The sequence below is a fragment of the Amblyomma americanum genome, chromosome 1 (genome assembly GCF_052857255.1).
Source record: "Amblyomma americanum isolate KBUSLIRL-KWMA chromosome 1, ASM5285725v1, whole genome shotgun sequence".
NCBI classification, from domain to species: domain Eukaryota; kingdom Metazoa; phylum Arthropoda; class Arachnida; order Ixodida; family Ixodidae; genus Amblyomma; species Amblyomma americanum.
This window is the reverse complement of record NC_135497.1, coordinates 511,438,949-511,457,408: the sequence shown is the minus strand read 5'-3', so window position 1 is coordinate 511,457,408 and position 18,460 is coordinate 511,438,949. Positions and strand designations below refer to the sequence as shown.

Sequence of the window (18,460 nt, the reverse complement as noted above, 5' to 3'; positions counted from 1 at the left end):
GTGAGGTGACGTTATTAAAACTTTTGTAAAGCCGGCACATAACATTCCTCGACAGCTAGCAGCCGAACGTCTAAGGTGAAAAGTACCGACGACAGAGGAGCAAAAGAATGGAGCAGTAAAAAACTAACTGAATATGAAAAAACGTACGGCCCCAGGTAGATTAGCGCATAGCTGCTCGTGGTGGGGGAACAGGCAGCGGCTCGGCATACTGAAAACTAAACTTTAGCCAAGCCAGAAGATATCCAAAGAGGGAGCGCTGATGGCTGGAATCGATGTTTCGGTAGCCAGTCTGCCAATATGTCCGACTAAATTGCTGACATACGCGTAACCTTTTGATAATGCTCGAAATGAAGTGCGAACTTTAAAAATGAAGCAATTGTAGAACTTGCATGTTAAACCAAGGATTTTAAGACCTTGCGAAATGCGCTAAAGTCAGATCTAACTTCGGGTTCATTGTATGTTTAGACCCCCACTCCAATGAATTAGTACTCAGAAACGGTGCACGTTTCGTCTGTAGCGTACCTAACCTAGTACTGTGCAGTGTTGAATAGTCAAAAGAGAAATACCACCCTGCTGCTTTTTGAGCAGACCGGACACGTTGGGCTAGGTTCGAAAAATCTGCCGCCATTACAGCGGATGGACAGCCGAGCGATTGAAAGGAGAATATAGAAAGGTACTATTTCTTCTTTTACTCGCCAATCACTTGTTGAACTCTTTCATATGCATAAAAAGCTGCAGCTAAGCCATTTTGTCATAAAAGTGTTTTACGACTGCGAACTAGAGGAACGGGCTGCATTCTCTTAGTGAGCATGTTGGTCATGGGCATTGAATTTGAGCGTAGTTCTGCAGGTATGATTAACTGCCCCGTCGTTTCGATCGACGTCATCAATGCCCAGAAGCGCAGGTGTGCTAAGAGCTAACCGCAGTGGCTCGGTTGTCATGGCGTTCCTCTGATGAGAACAAGGTCACCGTGTCGAGTCGCGCGCCACCTCCGATCCTCAAAAATTAACGTCCATATTCATTTCCGCGGCGAAGGGGGCAAGTGTGAAAACGCCCGCGTGTTGTGCGTCCTTAGTGCATGTTAAAAGGGCTCTGAAAGGGGCTCTAGTAAAGTTGCAGTATGCCTGTGATATTCATGGACGCTGCTTCACGAATATCTTCCAGCAGGAATTTCAAAGCGAACGCTTTACTGGCCGCGAACTTGCGATTTCGCCGCGGCGGTGCTCCGAGGAGGCACGTGACGTCACAAAACGCGCCTCGTCGCGTAGCCTAACCGGTCTGGCTGTTTCGGCAGCGGCTGGCAGACTCGGCCGAAACAGAGACGTGCTCCGGGTCTTCGCCAGTGCGTTCAGAGTTAACCGAAGCCGCCGAACGCGTCGGTGGTCAAGGACAGTTGGAGTAGAGAAGGTTTCGCTTTAGCGGACGCGACGTTGCCGAGCAGCGCACGCTACGCCGGAGTATAAACGCGCCCTAACAGAGCCTGCGCTTCACCGCTAACCAACGTATTCGGTGGCGGCATCTGTGGGAGCCACTGAAACCTCCCGCACACTCACTGAATAAAGAAAAGAAAACCCAGTGCCGAGGCTCGGAATCGAACCAGGACCTTTGGCGATTGAGGCGGAGACGCTACCACTCAGCCACGACGGCTCAAGGTATAACCAAGAATAAAGACGCATCTAGTGAATGCCCTTTTCCGATGCAGAAATCGTTGCGCTTTCGCTAGGTATATCCTGGCCTACCAGAGCATGGTCATCAGTAATTTTAAAGTGAAAGTTTTACTGGCCGCCGGTTGAACAGTTTCGCGTGATTCCAGGAGAGCCGTGCTGCGAATGCGCGAGAAGCAGTGACAACACACGGCGCATTTCTCTCTCTCGCTCACTAGTCCCAACTGCGCATGCGCCACTAGTAGCACCGAGCCACAGGTGTTCCGCCTCTGCGCAGCGCCGCGCCTTTCCTCAAAATGCAACTTTCAATTTTCAGTTTTCTCCTTCTTCTTTCCTTCCCTCCTTTAGCCCTCCCTTTACGGCATGGTTCGGGTGTCCACCGAGGTATGTGAGATCGTTACTGTGCTTTGCGCGCTTGCCGCGCCATCTGGCATGACGTCACACCGCGCGCTCGCCGCCGCCGCCGTTTGGTGTGACGTCACACCGCGTTCCTCGTCGCGGCGCTCGCCTGCGCTTGCTTCGCCAGCTGTGTCGCATGCCTGATAAGATGTCGGAGGATTGATGATAATGATGATGAATTTTTATGGCGCAAGGGCATCTACGGCCAAAGAGCGCCATGGCACAAGGTATTTTCCATTTCTCAAGGTGGGGTCAAAGACCCATTTCCCAAGCATTTCACCCCAAAGAAGCTGAGCACCAGACCAGGGGAAGCTTGTACCCATTGTGTCACCGGTGGGTACCCGGCGGCACTGGGGATCGAACTCCGCACCTCCCGCATGCGAGGCGGATGCTCAACCACTTGGCCACAAAAGGAGGGCTCGCGTGCGCCGCAACCACAGTCGTGTCGTCTTTAATGCGACAACAACATAGCTAGACAACCAGACTAACCAGGACTTGCATTCAAGATTAACCAAGACTAACAATGGTATGCCTTAGCTTTCGCTACGTATATCCTGGCATAGCCGAGCTAAACCACTGACAATTTTTTCTGGAGCCGTACCTTATGGCATCTCTTCTTCCAGCCCCTCCTTTATCCCTTTCATTAAGGCGCGGATCAGGTGTCCGCCAAAATGTCAGATACTGCGCCATTCCCTTTTCCCAAAAACCAATTTTCAATTTTTTTTCTTTGCGTTTCGCCTTCATCCAAACGCGGCCGCCGCGGCCAAATGCTGCGCGCTGCCAGTGCGCGTTGAAGATCCCCAGGTGGTCGAAATTATTCCGGAGCCCTCCACTAGGGCACCTATTTCTCTCTTCTCTCAGTCCCTCCTTTATCACTTTCCTTACGGCGCGGTAAAGGTGCCCACCGAGATATATATGAGACAGATACTGCGCCATTTCCTTTCCACAAAAAGGAATTTTCAGTTTTGTTTCCTTTGCGTTTCGCCTCCATCAAAATGCGGCCGCCGCGGCCGGGGGCTGTGCGTTGTCAGTGCACGTTAAAGATCTCCAGATGGCCGAAATTTTTCCGGAGCCCATCGAAAGGCGTAAGAACCGCCCTGGGCCTCCCCCGTATACATCCACCCAGAAAAGGTTTAACATGGGGATTTCAAACACACTGGACGAGCTCATTGAGGCTACCAGAGTAGCGCAACGACTCCTACCGAGCCATTCGGGGCTAAAAATACTAGAAAAGCTAGGAACGGTCCTACTGCGCCCGAACGAGACAAGCAAGAGGCGCTGGCATAGCGCGCCATCTGTTTAAGCAGTGGCGCACTTTGCGAAGAAGAGGAGGATAGGTTTTTGGCTCACGGGGTGAGGTTTTACAGCAAAAGCTTTACTGGCCACGAACTTGCGATTTCGCCGTGGCGGTGCTCCTAGGAGGCACATGACGTCACAACGCGCGCCTCGCCGCGGATATTTCTCTCTCTCTCGCTCCCTAGTCACTGGTGCGCATGCGCCACTAGTAGCACTGAGCCACAGGTGTTCCGCCGCTGCGCAGCACCGCGCCTTTCCTCAAAATCCAACTTTCAATCTCTTTCTTCTTTCCCTCCCTCCTTTATCCCTTAATTTACGGAGCGGTTCGGGTGTCCACCGAGATATGTGAGACGGTTACTATTCCATTTCCTTTCCTCAAAAACCAAACAAAACAAGTGGGCCGACGGCTTGCATAGAGTTAATTGGCGTTGACATCACTGCGAAGGCTGTTCATTTTCACTCGTCTATCGAGTTTTCCCTTTTCCAAGATTTTGACTGCCTCCTTCGAGACCCTCCCTTTTCCAAAGTTCCAGACAGCTGTTTTGCTGTCGCTAATGATCGTACTGGCTTCCGTGCCAACGCAAGCGAGCGCTATTGCAACTTCTTCGGCCGTGTCTATGTTTCGACTTCTAACGGTGATAAACAGTGGCATTTCTGTAGGACCTTAAGCAGCCGCAAAATTTAAAAACGTGAAGGATCGTTGGCTGAAAATTGTGTCAGCGTCGGATGGGAGCCGAAAAAGTGGCGCCGGAGGAGAGGCCGGAAAGGTCTACACGAAGTGGACACTCTTTGACATCGTGGATGGCACGCTGAGGAGCACACCACATTATGCCGAAAGGTAAAAAAGGCAACTTAGTTGCGTAGCCATCTGCGCCAACTCAAGCCTGGCATTGATAACTTCACTACTGCCATCTGTCCTACCATTCTTTTTTAAGCCGCTTTCTTCGGGTTTAATATCTTTTTACCTGCTTTGACTGCCCAAGCGTCTGTGTTTTTAAGAATTTATTTTATCTTCAGCTGCGCTGATAGCTCCGCTATTGGTATTTTCACATTACCTTTTTTCTGGCAAGAAATCTGCAGGCTTTGCATCAAAACACCTCAAATTTTACATTTCAGGTCTTAATCAAATGTGCCCCCAGAAGAAGACATGTACGTTAAGTCTTCTTTCCAGAAGTGTAACTTCAGTTTGTAAAGCTTCAAATGATTTAACTTGTTATGCATCTGTGCTTTTGTGCAGCTCCATTCTGACATCTCCACTGTCATCCAACAGCCCTTCCAGTCCGAGACAGGTAGCCAGGTGTGCAACTCATTGTTTGCTTACCATAACGGTTACTGTAGTGAAACAGTTTATGTGCAGCATTGTCATTTCATTCACCTGTGCAGCTGTGTATCAAGCCCGGCTGCTGCGTTTTTTCAAGAAATGTAAGCTGTACTGATTGTGGTGTCATTATCCACCAATAGTAGCAACATCCCATGTCTTTATATAATGCAGGTGCTCTGACAGCCCCAATGACTTTACCGATGAGGGCGATTTGAGGTGGGTGGTGATTTTCAGTTTTCCTAGCTGTGGTGCATCACAGGTTCCATATCAATACATCCTTTTCACCAGCCTTTCACGTTTAAGAGTGCGTCTACTCTATTATGCAGTGTTATGCTGCACTACCATAGAAATGGATTAGTTTTATGTGCATAAAGATCTTGGCTTAGATGCTGTCATGACTCGCCACTGGTCTGCAATTTCAAGTGAATCACACACTCAGCACTGCATTGCAATGTACGGGGAAAAACTTAAGTGTTCTATTTAATGACTGCACGTCTAAAAACTGCAACAAGGTGTGAAACCAAGCTTTCGGGTGCTTGTGTGATGTGTCGTGCTCCTTTTCATAGCATTGCAAGTTGACAACATGTTTTTGCACGGCGTATATTGCAGCATTTTTATTTTTTCTATAGGCTCCCCAGCACATCAGAAGGTGCGGCATCTGCTGCTGGCTCTTCAGGGTAAGTTGGTGTTCACTTTCTTGTGTCGGATATGACACCATAACAAACATTTTTTCGAGGCAGGTTGTCAACTTCACAAGCAGGAGCCGCTGTCCCAGATCCAGGGTAAGAAAGCTGTGCGCACTTTCTTTTTTTGGATGCAGACATACTTTTCCAGTGCATTTCTTGAGTCGAATGATGTGGCCTGTCCTGCAGGTCTGCCAAAAGGCGAGCATCCAATGGACCTTCCTCTCGGTACTGGCATGGTTCACATTTCCTGCAGTATTTTAATGATAATCAGTGATTGCAAGAAAACATTGTGCGGATATATTTATATGCAGGACCAAAAGAAGGCAGTCTGACAGCTTCGACGATGCGGTGAAAGATGTCTTGGGGAGCTGCTCAGCTACGCTGTTAGAACTAAAAAAATGGAATGCCTGCACTGAAAAATGAGTCAAGAGGCAGCAAACTGGATAGCTGCTAAGCTGAGGATGCTACCACACAAAAAAAAGATGTGAGGTAACATTCCAAATCCACAAGCTGCTGTATGAAGCCGAAATGGAGCAGTACGAATAAATGAAATGTAAAGTGCAAGCAATCCATAATATTTTTTTATGAAAGCAAGCAATTTCGGCTTTCTTTTGACATGATAGTATTTGTGCATGCTGACAAGTAGCTGCCTGTTATCGGAAATTACCTGGCGTCCTGCACGGGTCACGACACATTCCTGCCATGGCACCTGACCGTCACTCATGAAGTAGGATGCCAGCCTATCCCTTATTTCCAATGCAGCCCTGTAACTCACAAATGCACGAGATGTTCCAACTTTTCCTTCAGGTTATTCTGCATGTCTGACTTAGGTCACAGTTCTAATGGGCGTGTTTTACTCCTTGTCGTTAGCTGTACCCACTGACTTTGTTGAAAACATGCAATACGCATGTATTTTTGCACTGCTACAATTCTTAACGCAAACTCTAATGAACAAGATCTTATGTCATGTGTTAAATGATCAAGTTAAATCAAATGTTTTGAAGGTTTCGCTGTTTGTTATTGATGAGCTTCAAATGCTTTGATGTAAATAAAGCAGGAAATGCAAACTATTATTGATTTCATGCCGTCAAGGAAATAATAATTACCGAGCAGAGTGGTACCCCTTGTCTGTCCATCCAGGAAGGGCACTACTGTCGTTCCTCCATGCCCCATTTGTGACATTTCCCTGCCAGTCTTCATGGTCAACAAATCCAGGATGGTTGTACGTTGTCCTTGAAAACACTAAATCTTTCATTAGAAAATTGTGGAGCGCCACACATGCCCTTACAATGTTCTCAGTGGTTTCTTCTGATGCTCGAAAGGGTCTCTTCAGTATTCGCCACCTACTAGCCAGGATACCAAAAGTGTTTTTTATGAGCCTCCTTGCACGACTCAGCCGGTAATTAAACACTGCCCTCTTCAAGTACTCGCTGTACTGGCGACCCTGTAGGCAAGAAGAGCTAGAGAAAACAAAAGGTCAGGGCATTAAAATTGCAGCAAACACAGTACAGCTGCATTGATATTTCATCTCGGCAATCAGAGGAAGATATCAGCGTTAAAAGTAATTGAAGCAACTTGCCACGTCGAGGATAAGGCCGCATGAGGTAAGACTTCAATGAAAAGGCCTCGTCGCCCACGATCAACTATGATATCAGTCCCGCTGAGCCCACTGTTGCTGCTGGGGGGATCCCAAATCTGCACTCGCCCAATATGTGCATCAACTTCGTTCTTAACAAAACTCTTCCATTGCTTTCTCCCCCGTAGTGGCCAACGACCACATACACAAATTTGAAATAAAGCAAGAAGTTTCAGCGTAGCCCATTTAGCATCTGATGTAGCACATGACTTTCTCCTTGCTCCTTCTGAAGTCACTACTGCGTTCAAGTCTGGTAAAGTGATTTCTGTGCTGCATTATAGTTTTACTAAATATACATGCCACACATAATCACAATTCAGAGATTACCATTTTAACATATGCTGCTATTTGTGCAGAACCAAATATGTTTACTGTCAACCTGCATGAGAAAACTATTGCAATCATACACCTGTCTACGCTTGCTCCTTAATTCGTCATGTAACTTACACCACTGAACTGTTCTCTTTTCTTTCAGTGCATACAATAGCACTCTCTTTCAATGAATATAATACACTGTTTTCATGATTCACAAGAAAAATGCACCATTAAGGAGTAGTTTAACAAAAGTTATGTTCTGCCATGAATGCACCATACCTATAATGTGCATCGCATGTTGTCATGAGGACTGTGCTGAATGACTTCTTGTAATTCAAGTTTCGTGACCCTGAATTTGCAGGACATTCAATGTTCACATGCTTTCCATCAATACATCCAATGCAGTTGGGAAAATTCCTCTCGACAAGCATGTCCGTGGCAATCTAAAAGAGTGATCGGGAGGCAATATAGTATGAGACTGTGACAAAGCAATACTGTAGTAATGCATAAGGCAACCTTTAGTTGTCTTATGCGTTATGAGATGCAGGAGTTAAACACATTTGAAAAGTCGGTACGCAGGGGGCTTTGGGAAAGTCAGTGGCATTACAAATGAGGTAAAGAAAGGCAAGCTGGACGCTTGTCAACACTATAAACCCTCTCCGCAGTAACAAAACGGACTGCAGTGCACTTACTTTTTTTCCATTCTTGAGCTCTTTGTGGAAATCTTACATAGATTGGCTGAAGTATTTACCATAATGCAGCACAAGTTTGTGTTACGATCATTCCAGCCGTTGATCGTCCTGTCAGGAAGTTGAACTGCAAACTTCTCATTGTGTCGCCGTTTGCGAGAAATCTGAAAAGCGTATGCTCATCACATACGTCTCAAAGTATAAATGAGGAGGAGGGGGTGAGTTGCATCACAGTGCTCATGTGGTATGTTTTACACAATATTTTCCGAGGGACTGCTGATCAGGCACTGTGACTGGACAGTACCGGGTGACGGACTTTCGGACTTACGTTACTGTCATGGCAAGTCGATCGTGTGCAGATATCGACCGCCTGAACAGGGTGTCCTGCCGCTAAATCACAGGCCGAACTAGGTGGAGCAGTGTGTCGAACGGGCTCGGCGGCATCCGAAGGAAGCTATAATCAAGAATCAAAGACAACATCACTATCACGTCACACACGCGGCACACTACGCGTTTAAAAAGGTTGTAATCACTCACTCTCGGAAGAAGCCTTCATCTCGGGCGCGCAGCCGGTGAAGCAAAGCATTCGCTTGCCCTACAACGTCTCGGTAGCGCCAGCAGGGGTGCACCCAAAACCTTCGTCTGCGTGCCTTTTGCGCGCGCCGCCGTCGCAACAGCAGGGAACACACAATGACAAAAACACTCATCGTCGTCAGAACATCGTCGTCTGCACCTGCCATTGCAGAAGTCAACGCGATCAGCGCGGTAGATGACGAGGGACGAGGAGCTGGTATGTAGTCTGTTTACCGAGAGGAAAAAGCGCGCGAAAACCGCGAAATCGCGCCTATGCTCGCGCAGTTCGAGACAAGGCGAGATCAGCGCTGTCACGTGACTCCGCGGCGGCCGTCGCGCGCACAACCAATGTGGCCTCTCTGCCGCGCGCCGTTCTTGCCACCGGCGGCGTGCCGCGCGTGCTTTGCCGCCAGTGTGTTCGTACAGTTAAGCAGAAGTCATATTGACTGCCTAATGTTCAGCGAGGTACCCAACTTGAAAATAAGCAACGAAAGTTGATGCGTTGGCCGCATTACGTTTTGTGATTGAACGATGGAGTATGGTCCGGACTCATGATTTGTTGCTACATGGAAACTTCCAATAGAGATTTTATTCGACTACAGGCCAGTCGGTTGCGATCCACGCATCGCGATCGCGGGTGAAGGATATCGTAAACACCTTCATGCTGAGTGAGCGCTCGGCTAGCTCTGTCTAGGTGGAAAGACCGAGTCGTGGCCCTCATTCTCAATGGCGAGCAGAACATCTAGCCCGGAATGACGCCGCATATAGGTAAAAGAAAAGGAGGACACTGTCGCTCTTTCCCACTACGGGTTCCGTCTAGAAAGATCGCATATGCGAGATCAACACAAGCAGTTGGAATAGGTCTCACTATATACTGATGTGTTTTATTTGCAAATCAAAGCTTGCTTCATACAACTTGTGCAGGTGTGTATGAGCTTGTGCTTCCCTTTGTAACGGAAGAAAAGAAAATGGTGATTGTACCTTTGATTCTTATTTACAAATCTGGAATACAGTAAAAACAGATCAAAATCAGAGCTTGTTGTAAGCATGTACTTGCTTTGTTGATTTGCGAGAAAATACACTGTAGCGACCACAAGGCTGCGTTCTGGCATCAAGCTTCCAAATGTTACCATCCTTTCTATTACAAAGTGGCAAAGTTGTTTTTCTCCGCTCCATAACGTGCGTATAGCTAGCTACAGAGCCAGCAGGTGCTTCAGATATTTTGGTCTAGGTTGCAGGGATACAAACTGAGTCCAACGGATGCTGATCTTCAATAGCAATACAACCCATCTGCTGCTGCGGGCATGAGTTCTCATTCGGCTGCTCTGTTGCTGCCGGCTAGTCGGAAACATCGTCGAGCGCGCTTGACGGTCTATGGCTGACGCCTGCACTGGCACTGCGCGTTTGCCCTTTAGCGGCAGGTTGGTCACACAGGTTCCTCACTTTTCTTTTCGATGTCTCCTTAGGCAGAACGTATTTCGGATAGTTGTCGAATACTGCTGGCATGAAATCGAGCATGAGACGTGGTCTATCCCTGGCGAGCTTGTTGACGACACCGTTCACCGTCTCTCGATGTGGCAGACTCCAAAATGTTTCTCACAGACAACACATGCTGGAGTCAACTTGCGGTCCTGTGTTTTGATCAGCCGCTCCCACTCCGCAAGCCGTGTTGGGTCCGACAACATACGAAACATGGAAGCCTTGCCCGGATTCGACCGGTAGCCACTCCGACAGAGCGGCACGAAACATGTTTTTTTCCCGGCCTTGGTGCTTCGACTTTACCATAATTAGTCGGTGTGGTTTTCCCTCACCTGGAACAGCACGGAAAAAACGACAGAAAAAAGCTTAGATGTGACCAAAATGGTATAATCTGCACCACGCACGACCAATGCAACTGCAGCGACTGCGGCATGTCCGGCAGCGACGGCACCTTTACGACGAGCAGGGCCCTTCGCGCACAAAGTTGGAATGCATCGCGCGCGCTGCCACCCTCTTCCATTGGGAGAGCGCTCCGCTCGACACACTAGTAGGATATTCTAGGCACTATAATCGTGCCATCCGTGATAGTTGCGCTGGCTATTTTTTTGAGCTCATGGTTAATTGCCGTTGCAACCGCTCTATTTCTGTTGTGTTGTCTAGTTCTTCCGTATGCAGCCGCATCCGTGTACGTAATGTTTTCTTTATTGGCTAGGTTCTGTTGCACATACTGTGCCCTAGCCTCCCGTCGCCCTTTGTGCAGGTTCGGACCCACATTTTGGGAACTGGTGTTACCCTAATTGTTTGCCGCAGTTCATCGGGTATTCGTTTCGATCTTTTTATCTGACATTGCACCCTCGTAGCCGCATCTTTTGAGCAGCTCTGTCCCTTTTTGGTCTTTTTTAGCCTCTGGAGCTGAGCTACTAGTTGGGCCTCCCTTAGCTCCTCTAAGGTGTTATGCAGACCTAGAGCCATTATCTTCTCCGTCGAGGTTGATTACGGTAGGTGTAGCGCTGTTTCGTATGCTCTCCTAAGTATCGTGTCCGCTAGCTTTATTTATGCTTTGTTGCAATTGTAGTACGGTATGCTGTATGTAATTCGGCTAACCACTAGGCTTTTTACAAGCTCAAGCGTGTCGCTCGCCCGCATGCCGTGTTTTCCTAGAGACCCTGGTTATCATGCGGGCGACCTGTGTCGCCGAGTTCTGTATTGGTCTGAGCGCCTGCGTGCACCTTTGGTTGGATTGAATCCACATCCCTAATATTCTGATGGTTGTTTTTTCCGGTATGAGTTGCCCTTCTAGATAAACATTTAGTTTTAGTTATTTGTTTCCGGTACGGATCGGTTGAGTTTGCCTCGCCAGACTCTTAGTAGTTCTGATTTTTCCGTCGAGCTATCCAAGCCCCTGTCTCTAACATAATTTTCTGCGCACGTTGCGGCAGCCTGCAGTTTCGCTTCCTTTTCGCTGAGTGAGCCCTCCGTGACCCACGCAGTGATGTCGTCCGCGTACATTGCATGCCTTATGCCTTGTATGGTTTCTTGCTGTCTAGCCAGCTTAACCATTGCTATGTTAAAGAGTATGGGTGAAATCACTGACCCTTGCGGCGTTCCCTTATTGGGTGTTTGAAAGGACTTGGACCTGATTTCCCCGAGCCCTATTGTAGCCATTCTATTTGTGAGGAAAGCTCTTACGTATCCGTAGATTCTTTTCGCACAGTTCAAATCGTTCAGGCCTGTTAGTATGGCTTTGTGGCTAACGTTATCAAAAGCCCCCTTTATGTCTAGGGCCATGATTATGCGTTCGCGGCATCTGAGTACGTTGGTTAATATTTCTTCCTTGATCTGCAGCAGGACGTCTTGCGTGGACAGTTTTGTCCTAAATCCAAACATGCTATGGGACTATAGCTCGTTTTCCTCCATGCAATCTTGCGCCCGTCTGGTTATAATTCTTTCGTATAATTTCCCCAGGCACGAGGTTAAAGATGTCGGCCTGACGTTCTCTAACTGCAATGGTTTACCTGGTTTGGGAATCATTACTATTTCCGCGTGCTTCCACTTTTTTAGACCAGTCCTTGATTCCCCTAGCTTATTAGTGTTCGGCCAGCTCTTCAATCATTCCGTCGCTTAAATTACGGATGAGTGCATTTGTAATTTTGTCCGCCCCTGAGGCTGTATTTCTTGTTGTGCTTCTAATTGCTGCGTAGACTTCTTCCCTAGTTATGGGTTTATCTAATTCTTGGTTTTCCTGTCCTCGGTAGTCTTCGGTGTACGCTGCTGGGTCGCTGTTGCCGAAGCATTTCTGCCTAACTTTTTCTATTAATTCCGAATCTGGACCTTGAAATTGATGGACGAGCTGTGGATCGCCTTATTGTTTTCGTTATTGGTTTTAGTTAAAACTAGGAGGGCTCTGAGTATGTGCCACGCTCTGGCTGTACTTAGAATACCGCATAGCGAGTTGCTGAATTGCTGCCAATTTGTTCTCGCTAGTTCTCCCGCGTACTCCTCTGCCCTCTTTGTTACTTCCGCAATTTTCAGTTTTAGCTTCCTATTGTATCTTTGCTTTTTCCACCGCTTGGTGAGCCCCTTGCGTGCATCCCATAGCTTAAAGAGTTTGGGGTCCACCTCGGGGGTCGGCTCTGTCCTGTCTATCTCCCTGGTGTAGCTGCGTTGTTTGTCTTTTAGCATGTTCCCCCATGCCTCAGTCGAGTCTATTTCCTCGGTTGGGCTTTCTTTACATGCCTGCCTGAACACATCTCAATACGTACTTTGGCAGTGTGAATTCTCCACCTGAATCTGCGTGCTGATAATATAGTGGTCGCTGCCTAAATATTCATTAAGGTTTCCCCCACGACGTTTGCCATGTTCTTTTGACGTACGTCAGGTCTGGACAGGTGTCTCTGTTCCCGGTCCTAATGGGGGTACATGGGTCCGTTATCAATTGACACCCCGAGGCTTCCGCCGCTTCTTTTATATTCTTGCCTTTTTTGTCTGCTCTGCCATAGCCCAGGCTTGTGTCTCTGGCGTTAAAGTCTCCCACTATTACCAATTTGTTTACTTTGGCTAGGCTGATTATTCCTTCTTCCTTATTCCTTCCTCATGGCACGGTTTAGGTGTTCACCCTGAAGGAGGCAGTTAATGCGCCTTTCTTTTCTTCCGAGCTATTTATTATAAACCCTTTTCTCACGATTTGTTTCAGGCATCCATTGAGAGTGCGAGAATCAGTGCCCCTTTCCTTTGGCCGTTAAACATTCGAATTTATTGCTGTACTGACACCTTGGCGCACGTCAAAGAAGCCAGATGGTCAAAATAATCTGAACTTAATTTCTCTGCACCATGCCGATAACAGATCTCCAGCTTTCGCATGTAAAGATACGGTAATAAAACAATGAGAAACGTGTTGCGAGTCATACATAGCCCAAAAGACTCTACTCCGCGATATCTATTGTATTAACTTAGTTTTAGTGTTCCTGTCTTCCCCAAACCTCGCAGTAGGAAGTGCGAAAAGGAAGGGTTTTGCAAGAAATGTTGCCTCAAATAACTTATTTTCGTTATATAGGCAAGACGCCGCAATAGACGAAAGAAGAAAGTGGATGAGCGTTTTTTGTCATTGTTCTTTTTTTTTCTTGACAACTTTTTCTGCTTTTTCCGATACGGCTAACTAACTTTTTCGTGGTTCATGCGGCGTCAACCCTGTGTCTCTTAGGTTCGTTTTATTTTTTTTTGTTTTTTTCTGCGTTGAAGCCATTCCTTTTGTACGCTCATCGCAGACAACACAGTTTTGCAAGTGAAAATACGAGCAGTGTTACGTTGCGGAGACAGCATATACGCTTCCTGTGGTGGGTGCGACTAATTCATGTTTTATTTTCGAGAGTTCTCTAGTGGTGCGGACAGATGGGCGAATAAATAATTCGCTGACATGGTGAGACGAAGCTGTTGATATTTAATGCATTCTTGTATGACAAGAAAACCTTGGATCACAATCTGCAAATCTTTCTTTTAACATTTTTGAGCATCTATTATTCGCCGCCTGTGTCTTGGCCAATCCCCCGCAGTGGCTACGCGCCACTTATTCCTTAAGGTAGCAATAACAACAATGACCTCTGGGGTACTCCACTGTTTTGTCTGTTTAAGTGATTCGTATTTTTTCCTCTACGTAATTACGTTCTGGTAGAGTAGTGCTGTGTACGGTTCCCTACCTTCGCACACCTTGCAGCATTCAACAGGGACCAGAGACCCAGGCGCCACCTCCGCGGAAAATATCCTGTATTCGGGCCCCTTCCCGCCCCCACAAGGACGACGCTGCCTTGGCTGTTGAGTCCAACTGACTTGACCACTGATACCACAGCTCCGGGCACTGTTCTCTGCCACCCGCCTCGAACACCACCATCTTTTCACGGCGACGTGTTTGAAGACGCTGCACATGGCTGGAGACCTTCGAACGGGTTGCCCGCTGCAGCGGCTGGAGTGGCGAGTGTAAGCTCAATAAAGTTTACTTTGTGCTTGAAGAGTGCCCGGATGTGGCCTGAAAATCACGAAGGAGCAACGTTTTGCCGCAATCTCCTGGCCATGCACCTTCCCTAACGCCGATCGCCGGGAGATAACTGGATCTGCACTGCCCTTCAGGATCCAGCGGACAAGCAAAAGTGCGCGCATGTACTTTGAAGACATGGCTCGTCTTTTCTAGTGCGACGACCCCAACACGACAGAGAATCTTCGAAACCTTGTGCGCGGATTAGATAAGCAGGAGTTCTTCGCGGGCCCCGTGCGCAGCCCATCGCGCACTGTTGCGGAATTCCTCACGGAGGCGACCACCGCGGAATTCCTCACGGAGGCGACCACCATGGAGACAACGCTCCAACGACAGGCCCTGCACTACAATCAGGATGTCACCAGCTTCGCGCCTAGGCGGCTTGCGCGAACTTATTCGGTCCATTGTTCGGGAGGAACTCCAACGGTTCCCTCTGCCCCAAGTTCTGCCTCGTGCATATCTGGCCAAAGTCGTCAAGGACCACGGAGGAAGACTATATGGGAGTGGAAACTCCCCCGTCTGCGGCGACCAGAAAAGATCACAAGCCCGCGGCGCCACTATCCTGCTGGCGGCGCCTGGCGGCCTGGAAAGAAACTACTGAAATTCAACGTAACGGCGTGCCCGCTGAAGCAAATGCCCGTGTCGTCTGTTCGTCGTCTGCTCTGAGCGCACGCCGCCGGTGCCGCCTGCCCGGGGGATGTATTTTTTATATTTTTTTCTCTGCTGCTCCTACGAGGCGCCGCATGGCGCCGCCACTGCATGCGACCCCGTCGGCGCATAGAATTGTGACTTTATCTGGTCGCCTGCGCTTGCCCGCGCTGACGGGAGTTTCACCTCCTAATGGGAGTTTCATCTCCTATATAATCTTGCTCCGTGTCAAGGACAAAGTGCGCCAGGCTGCACAAGAACAACCTGTTCCCGATGAGCCCCCGCTGGTCGATAGACTCGACACTGTTGCACGTCAGACGCCTGGCTATGGTCCTACTAACCGGACGCCTGCCATGAGGCCAATCGTTCCCTATCACGCACCTGCTCCCGGTGTTTCACGACACCTTAGAACTGATTTGTCGCGCAGACAGAAACGCAGACCCCATTGGTACCAATTGGAGGAGGTCGGTCACCTTCGCTGTTTACGACCCGGCGCACCCTGTTCCTTTCCCTGGAACGGCAAGCGGCCACGTGAGGCTGAACAGCATCTCTGGTTGCGCTAAAACCCTGTCTACTCCGGGCTCCGCGTGTCCTGTTTGCCTTCGCCACTCCGTTACGTTCGCTAAGCCCGGCCGCCCGAACAGCTCCACAGGCCATGGCTTCTCGATCTCCCGCTTTGAAAACACACCCGCGACCTCTAGAGGCAAGGCCGCTGACATCGGGACAGGCCAAGATCCTCCATCGGGAAACCTCCGAGTTGGCGATACCGTGATGAAGTCCGGCAAGGAAAGTATCCGATACGCTGCGTCCGATTTGCTTCTGGAAATAATCAGTGCTGAGGTGAACGCGCTTCTTGATAACGGTGCTAGTTATTGCGTAATGAGCAGTGCATTCGCCTGAGAACTTAAAAGGGTTCTGATACCGGGTACAGGGATCCACATTTGCACTGTTTGGCGCTACGTACTTTGCCCTTTGGGCAAGTGCACAGCGTAAGTCGGCATCCGGAGTTTCCAAGTACGTCGGCGACTTTGTCGTAATTGCTGAGTGTTCCAGAGACTTGACCCTGGAGAATGACTTGCTGCAGGCAGACGGCGCTATAATTGATTTTCAGGACGTGCGAGTGGCGTTCACGACCAAACGGGCCGTGGCGCGCTTTGACACCTGATATCCCAGCAGCAACGCTCTGTGTATTGTCGAGAACGACGTCACGGTGTCACCACGATGCAGATCCTTGTACTTGGGCGGACCGACTTATTCCGCGACTACGATGGCATGTCGGGCGGCCCTATTCCGCTGCAGCATGAGAGGGGACTTTCACTTGCCGGAGGCCTCCTCCAACTACGTGATGGCTCCACCAACTTCCTCCTCATAATCTTTACAAACGAATTTCAGGGCTTCGTGAAATGCATAGCTGTCACCTCCTTTCAAGACACTTGTTAATTCCCTGGCTCATGCGCCGTGGGAGGAACCCCTCACGCCGATGCTGGTCCACGCTACTTTGTTCAGTCCGTCAAAATAAACCCCCACTTTCTAATAGTTTAGAAGGCTATTTTGTCGGACCTGTTAGAAGATTTTGCAGACTGCTTCACCCTTTCTTTAAGGTCGTTCTAAAGCACCCTATAAGCACCGATGAGGCTACGCGACTCGCCTTCCACCGCCCATGCCGTGCTTCCCCGACGAGACAAGCAGCCTTTAAGAATATGGTTGCTGAAGTGCTTCCCGAAGATGTCATTCAGCCGTCTGCAAGCACGTAGGCATCGCCAGTGGCTATTGAGAAAAAGGACAAAACCCTGCTTTTCTGTTTAGATTACAAGAAATGTAATCGCTTGACCAATGAGGACGTTTACCCGCTGCCCAGAATCAACGACACACTTGACCGACAGGGGGATGCCCGATACTTGCCGTCACTAGATCTCAAAAGTGCATACTGGCTAACAGAGGTGGACGAGAGAGACCGAGAGAAGACGGCTTTCGTGGCTTTCGTCGAAGATGGCCTGTACGAGTTTAAGGCGTTCCCTTTTGGCCTGTGCTCAGCGCCGGCCACGTTCCAACGTTTGGCGGATAGCGTTCTATGGGGCAGTCTTGTAGGGCCTACCTGGACGATGTCGATATATTTTGTACCACCTGTCACCAATACTTGGAGGGTTTCCGTATTTCGCTACAGGCTGTCAAAGGCGCAGAGCTCACAAAGCAGAGAAATGTCATTTCGGCTTTGTGTAAGTGCGCTCTCTCGGTCACGTTGTCAGCGCCCAGGGTGTTCGGCCGGACCCTGAATAGACCGCTGCAGTCTCTGGTTTTCTGCGATCTACTGACACGAAGGCCGTTCGGCGATTTTCTGGTCTGTGCTCTTATTAGAGACGCTGTCTTCAAGATTTGTCGAGAATTGCTGAACCGTTAGCCTCGCTGACTCAGGACGACACGTCCTTCCTGGAGAAAGCGAACAAGAGCCCGCTTTCTCGAGTTTCGCAGCCGTCTACAAAGTACTCGGACATTCGGTCACTTCAATGAACGCGTTGCAGCGGAAGTCCACACTGGTATCAGCAATGTTGGTCTCGGTGCGGTACTGATAAAGTGGCAAGACGGTGCAGAACGGCTCATCAGTTACGCGAGCCGAACACTCACGCGTTCCTAGACCAACTATTATACGGCTGAGAAAGAATGTCTCGCAGTAATATGGGCCATCAGTAAGCTCCAACCGTACCTCTATGGGAGACTCTTCTGTGTTGTCAGCGACCACCACTCCTTAACCTGACTGGTGGGCCTCAAAGACCCTTCAGGTTGATTGGCTCGATGGACCCTTCGCTTGCATGTGTATGGCTTAACACTCGTCTACAAAACGGGGTGTAAGCATCAGGATTCGGACTGTCTGTAGCGTACCTGTCGCAATGGATCCTGAAGAAACCACCGATTATTTTCCTTTCCTTGGCGTTGTGAGTACTTCCGAGATGGGGCAGCTTCGAGGACGGACTCAGAGTTAGCTTCCCTCATCGGTTACCTTGGAGCCATAGACGCTCTAGTTCCGTCTGCTTTTCTTCGTGTGCTCATAACCTTCACTCTGCAATGTAATGTTCTCGACAAGCGAAATTTGCCAACAAAGAAACGGATCTCCTTGCTGTGCCATCCCAGTTGCGCTCCATTATCTTGAGTGCTTGTCATGATGCACCATCCGCCGGCCACCTGAGAGTCGGCCGTACACTCGCGCGGATTAGACAAAAGTACTATTAGCCTA

The 18,460-nt window shown here is 48.9% G+C and overlaps 1 pseudogene; it reads right to left on the bottom strand.

Moving 5' to 3' along the window:
- Positions 1 to 4,075: 4,075 nt before the first annotated feature.
- On the bottom strand, positions 4,076 to 8,746 carry LOC144128346 (uncharacterized; annotated as a pseudogene).
- Positions 8,747 to 18,460: the final 9,714 nt, after the last annotated feature.